At 44.2% G+C, this 6,504-nt stretch overlaps 1 non-coding gene across 1 annotated transcript; it reads right to left on the minus strand.

The window, feature by feature from the left end:
• Positions 1–4,960: 4,960 nt before the first annotated feature.
• LOC125487618 lies at positions 4,961–5,101 on the minus strand. The gene has a single exon (XR_007265987.1). It is a non-coding gene; the product is annotated as a U4 spliceosomal RNA (small nuclear RNA).
• Between the last annotated feature and the right edge of the window lie 1,403 nt (positions 5,102–6,504).

A 6,504-nucleotide genomic window follows, 5' to 3' on the forward strand; every position in this document is an offset into this window, starting at 1 on the left:
CGGTTCCTCTGGTTCCTGGAGATTTGTTTATGTTTCTTATATATGCTCAGTAGCGAATAAGAGAGAGAACAAAAACCCTGAAATCATTGGCTGGCATTCGTGTGATGTCACTTTATTCACAGCAAGAAGCTGTGATCACTGAATCTAATTGATTATGCGTCTTTTCAGCCCCAAAATTTGGTGTTTCTGACTTTAACCTCACATTCTGCTGATCAGAGAAAGAACGGATAAATGTAGAGAACCTGATGCCTAATAAATCTGACAGTCTTCTCTTTAATCTGAAATATTTAACTCAAAGAAGTAGAGGTGGAATGTACATGAAGATCCTCGGTGTATTTTATTCAAAGTGAATAATCAGACTGAATTTCTTGATGGGTTTGGTTTTGATTAATTTTGCACCGGAGACACACAAGGTGTTTTTGTCTGTCAGTGACTTACGGCTGTGGAATGAATGGCATTTGGGACTTGAAGTCCAAATGTAGGCAGAAATCCTGAGGAGAGCAGAGCTAGTAGAGTTTGTCCACTGCAAAGCATCTGGATATTTTTCTTGGGAGCTGGAAATGATTGTCTGGGATTGTTCCTTCGAACAGAACAGTTGCCAGAATTGAAGGGTCATCCTGAAGTACAATTGACATTTGAAGATCTATGTCTGCGACATTTTTTGAAAAATTACAGTCAATCCTTCGAGAAATATGCTCATTATGCATTAGCTGCTTATGACGCAGCAGTACACTCCCATTAAAGAAACTCGACGAACAGGTTGCAATGCAAGGTTCCAGAAAAATGACATTGGAATGTGGAAAGGTTGATCAGTATCACACACAGACACAATAATTGCTTCAAAATACGAAGAAAATTAAATTATTATGATTCTGTAAGTGTGGAGTTTGTATATTCTCCTTGTGTCTGCGTGGTTTTCCTCAAGTTGCTCTGGTTTCCTCCCACAGTCGAAATATATGCAGATTAGGTAGACTGGTCATGCTAAATTGCCCAGTGATGTCCAGGCTTGTGCGGGCTAGGTGGATTAGCCATGAAAAATGCAGCGTTACAGGAATGGGCGAGTCTTTTCGGATGCTCTTTGGGGGAGCAGTCTGGACATGATGGTCCAAATGGCTTTCTTCCCTATTGTAGGATTCTATGATTTCTATTTGTGAATAAACTTACAAATGCTGGTTTAAATGAATATAGCAGAGCTGGAATACAATAATATTATCTCAACAGTCACCATCTTTGGTGCATATTGTGGTTTGTTATGCTCTTTAGGGCGACACAGTAACTCAATGATTATCACTGTCGCCTCACAGCCCAAGAAGCTGTGCATGATTCCAGCTCGTGGCGATGATCTGTGTGGAGTTTATGCATTCACACAGTGAGTTTCCTGTGGGTGCCGCAGTTTCCTTCCACATTGCAACCATGTGCAGGTTAGGTGAATTAGCTATGCTGAATTGCTCATACTGCCCAAAGATTCACAGGTCCTATGGATTAGCCGAGCAAAATGCAAGGATAGAGAAAGAGGCTGGGTGTGGGTGGGATGTTGTTTAGAGGTCTGGTGTAGACTCAATGGACAGAATGTCTTGCTTCCACACTGATGGGATTCTGTGATTCATTGCGGATGGTTAATGTGAAGGTTAAATTCTTGCTTCTGTATATTGGTGCGAGTGCACCCTCTCCTGGGCAAGACTGGGACTCTCAAGAAATGACTAACATATCTCTGCATCAACGTCAGCTTCATGGCACAGAAGTACAAGGCGTTGATGGATGGAGGGCCCCGAAGATACTTAAAGGAACCATTTTGTTTTCTTTGTGTAAATCAACAGAGAACCTGTTTGCTAAGTCTAAAGGCTTATCTTCAGCCCTATTCTACACACCATCAGGAAGTATCTCGGAGTTTACTCGGGATACTTGGTGTACCACAGTAGAATCGGAGAAAGGACAGCTGTTGAGTAACGACACTCGAGTATTGCACTCTGTACTTCCAGATCCGTTAATTCAGATAAATCCTGAGACATCGAACCCTGGCCACCAACCCTGTAACACCAACGCAGAATGATTGAAAACGCAGGGAGAACGTGCAATTCCTGGATGAAAAACTAATTATTTTACCATTGAGTCAGCAGACAGGGAGACCGTTAATATGAGGAAAAGACACAGTGAGCACATGGTTTTAGGTTTTGTAATTCACAGAAAAACAAACAAGAAGGTCCCGTGAATGAATTTTTTTTTTTTTGTAATTATATATAGAGATTGTATATATGCACCAAAGATGGTGACTGTTGAAATAATATTATTGTATTCCAGCTCGGCTATATTCACTTAAACTAGCATTTGTAAGTTTATTCACAAATAGAAATCATAGAATCCTACAATAGGGAAGAAAGCATTGTATATAGAGATAGTAGTTTTGTGTATGTTGACTCTCACGTCGAATATTAAAGTCTAACCGAGATCAGGGTCTGGCTTCATTATTTGAGAAACTGAGCGGCATATTTCAGGAACAGGATTAGTTGCTTTGTCAGAACCAATGACAGTTACACTCCAATCAACGACAGCTGCATAAAATTACTTTCTCCTATTCTTTCTCTTTCTCAATTACTCTTTCAGGCTTTCAGTCCATTTGATTTATCATTAGGGTCTGTCAGTGCCTGTACATCTCTCTATCACTCCTTCCACCTTTTCATGACGGTGTGACCCTGCTTCAGAAGAAAAGAGAAAACATATCTGGAGCCAAGATGCAACACGAGATTTTACCTCTTCCTGCTTCTCTCTGACAGAGACAATGGCATTTCTGTAACGTATAGAACATAAAATGGTACGTCCCAAGCGCTTTTCAGGGATATTTCGCAACAAAACCTGAAACTGAGCCACACTTTAGCAAAAGTGAGAAACAGCTCAGAAAAAGTGTTCGGCCATGCGGAACTGACTTCAAGTAGGAATGTGCGGATTTCACGTTCCAAAGAACAACCATGTTTCCTGTCTTTGTTTGAAGGAGCTGCTGGTGTTCCAATGAAACAGTCAAGATAGTGAAGAACTATTTAGAACATGCGATGCATTGGAGCATACAAAGCTACCGGTCAAGTATGTAAACAGGGACTGGAATAGATTGGGGACAACAAGGTGCAGAGCTGGAAGAACACAGCAGGCTAAGCAGCATCATAGGAGCAGAAAGGCTGATGTTTCGGGCCGAGACCCTTCATCAGAAATGGGGAGGAGAAGGGGGTTCTGAAATAAATAGGGAGAGAGGGGCAGGCGGATAGAAGATGGATAGAGGAGAGGATAGGTGGAGAGGAAACAAACAGGTCGAAGAGGCGGGGATGGAGCCAGTAAAGGTGAGTGTAGGTGGGGAGTTAGGGAGGGGATAGGTCAGTCCAGGGAGGACAGAAAGGTCAAGGCGGGGGGATGAAGTTAGTAAGTAGGAGATGGGGGTGCGGCTTGAGGTGGGAGGAGGGGATAGGTGAGAGGAAGAACAGGTTAGGGAGGCGGGGACGAGCTGGACTGGTTTTGGGATGCGGTAGGGGGAGGGGAGATTTTGAAGCTTGTGAAATCCACATTGATACGATTGGGCTGCAGGGTTCCCAAGCGGAATATGAGTTGCTGTTCCTGCAACCTTTGGGTGGCATCGTTGTAGCACTGCAGGAGGTCCAGGATGGACATATCGTCTGAGGAATGGGAGGGGGAGTTGAAATTGTTCGCGACCGGGAAGTGCAGTTGTTTATTGCGAACCGAGCGTAGGTGTTCTGCAAAGCGGTCCACGAGCCTCCGCTTGGTTTCCCCGATGTAGAGGAGGCCACAACGGGTACAGCGGATGCAGTTTACCACATTGGCAGATGTGCAGGTGAACATCTGCTTGATGTGGAAAGTCTTCTTGGGGCCTGGGATGGGGGTGAGGGAGGAGGTATGGGGGCAGGTGTAGCACTTCCTGCGGTTGCAGGGAAAAGTGCCGGGAGTGGTGGAGCTGGTGGGGAGTGTGGAGCCGACAAGGGAGTCACGGAGAGAGTGGTCCCTCCGGAAAGCAGATAAAGGTGGGGAGGGAAAGATGTCTTTGGTGGTGGGGTCGGATTGCAGATGGCGGAAGTGTTGGAGGATGATGCGTTGGATCTGGAGGTTGGTGGGGTGGTACGTGAGGATGAGGGGGATTCTTTTTTGGTTGTTATTGTGTGGATGGGGTGTGAGGGATGATTGGGGGCAATGTGGGAGACACGGTTGAGGGCGTTCTCGACCACTGAGGAGGGGAAGTTACGGTCCTTGAAAAACGAGGACAACTGAGATGTACGGGAGTGGAATGCCTCATCCTGGGAACAGATGCGGCGGAGGCGAAGGAATTGGGAATAGGGGATGGCATTTTTGCAGGAAGGTGGGTGGGAGGAGGTGTATTCAAGGTAGCTGTGGGAGTCGGGGGCTTGAAATGGATATCGGTTTCTAGGTGGTTGCCCGAGATGGAGACAGAGAGGTCCAGGAAGGAGAGAGAGGTATTAGAGATGGTCCAGGTAAACTTAAGGTTGGGGTGGAAGGTGTTGGTGAAGTGGAAGAACTGTTCGAGCTCCTCCTGGGAGCACGAGGCGGCGCCGATACAGTCATCAATGTAACGAAGGAAGAGGTGGGATTTAGGCCCAGTGTAGGTACGGAAGAGGGATTGTTCCACGTAACCTACAAAGAGGCAGGCGTAGCTTGGGCCCATGCGGGTTCCCATGGCCACCCCCTTTGTCTGTAGGAAGTGGAAGGAATTGAAAGAGAAGTTGTTGAGGGTGAGGACGAGTTCGGCTAAGCGGATGAGGGTGTCAGTGGAGGGGGACTGGTCGGGCCTGCGGGACAGGAAGAAGTGGATGCTGCCAGATCTGCTGGTGTTTTGTCGCTGATTCAGTTTTTACTTCACCTTTCCCCAATGACTACGTTACTTTAGCATACTTTAATAGTGGTAGCATTGTCTGACCTTAGTTCACTTTTTTTTGGAAATACAAATCAGTCTTCTCACAAACTATCAAAAATTGCAATGACTGACTTTATTTCAATTCAGCACAGCCGGGTATTGGGTAAAGCTTTCAATAAGCAACAATCGCACCTCGATTGAACCACACAAGTTACGATAGTACCACTGAGCAAAGCTGCTCGAGCTCAGCCCGAGGAGAGCAGGTCTGTCAGCATCATCCCGTTCACACTTGAGGTGGCGAACATTCATTGTTTTCCATCCATTTTGCTTGATTTTCTGGATTGGAGTTGATCAATAATCAATTGTTTTCTGAAATTCAGCGAGAGAATTGAAGCATTGTTTTTCAGACAGAATGTTGAAATGTAAGGATTAGAATCAAGAGTGTAAGATGTTAATGCTATTGTTACCATATTGTGGAATTAACCACTGTCTGCAGGGAGCAGTTCTCGCATCTCCAAATCTTCAATTGTTACATTCACTTGCTCTAACTATCTTCACTAGGGAGGCAATGGCCTAGTGGACTATCGCTGGACTGTTAATCTGGAGACCCAGATAGCGTTCTGGGGATTCGGGTTTGAATCCCACCACGGAAAATGGTGGAAAGTGAATTCAATTTTAAAAATCTGGAATTAAGAATCTAATCATGACCACGAAAGTATTGTTGAAGTCTGGCCTACATGTGACTACAGACCATAGTAATGTGGTTGACTCTCAACTGGCCTCTGGGCAATAAATGCTGCCTGGCCAGCGAAGCCCTGATCCCGTGAATGAATTTAAAATAAAAGACATTAGCGCTGATTTATCCACCGGTTGCCCCTTTTCAGTCATTGCCCTGTTCCCATTTGAAAACTCTGTATTCAGAAACACAATCACGAAAGAGGTGCAGGGTGCACAGAATACTGTGTGTACCCAGTGTGCCTCAGCCAATGCTATTAATAGTTAGACAATAAATTCTTAAAAGGAATTTGGAATAAAAAATATTTACTTTGGGAACTGATTTTACTTTTTTTTTCTTTAAATAAAACGTTGAAACTGATACAACCCGCCCTAATTTATATGCGCAATGGAAAATACTTCTGGTTTGTGGTTGAAAAAAATTACAGGCAAAGTTCTCTGCTTGTTGCTGTCTTCCAAATAAAATGGTACAATATCACCATTTGCTGTCCGATCGAAGCTACTGCACAAGCAGCAGATATTTCAGAAAGCATCACATTTTTTCAGAGGGCTCAACTTGGGAACTTTTTCAAGGGTTGCTTTCTATTTTTAGGGGTGTACTCGAACGAGGGTTAATAATTTAAACGCATCATTTTAAAGAGCTATCAATTTAAGACAGAAACGAGGGAAAAATGTTCTCTCAGAGGGTTGTGTGTCTTTGGAAATACTTCCATTGATTCTGAATACCCTCGTAGTAACTGAGGGATGAACATTTCTAAAACACTTTTCATGCTGCAGGATAATTATGTCCCAGGCTCTGAGTGTTTTTGAAGTGTAGTCGTGTTATTCAGAAAATCCGGAACCTAATTTAATTTTTAGAGATAAAGATACAAATACAGAGCTGAACAAGGCCTCCCACAACCGAA

The sequence above is a fragment of the Rhincodon typus genome, chromosome 42 (genome assembly GCF_021869965.1).
Source record: "Rhincodon typus isolate 14 chromosome 42, sRhiTyp1.1, whole genome shotgun sequence".
NCBI lineage: Eukaryota > Metazoa > Chordata > Chondrichthyes > Orectolobiformes > Rhincodontidae > Rhincodon > Rhincodon typus.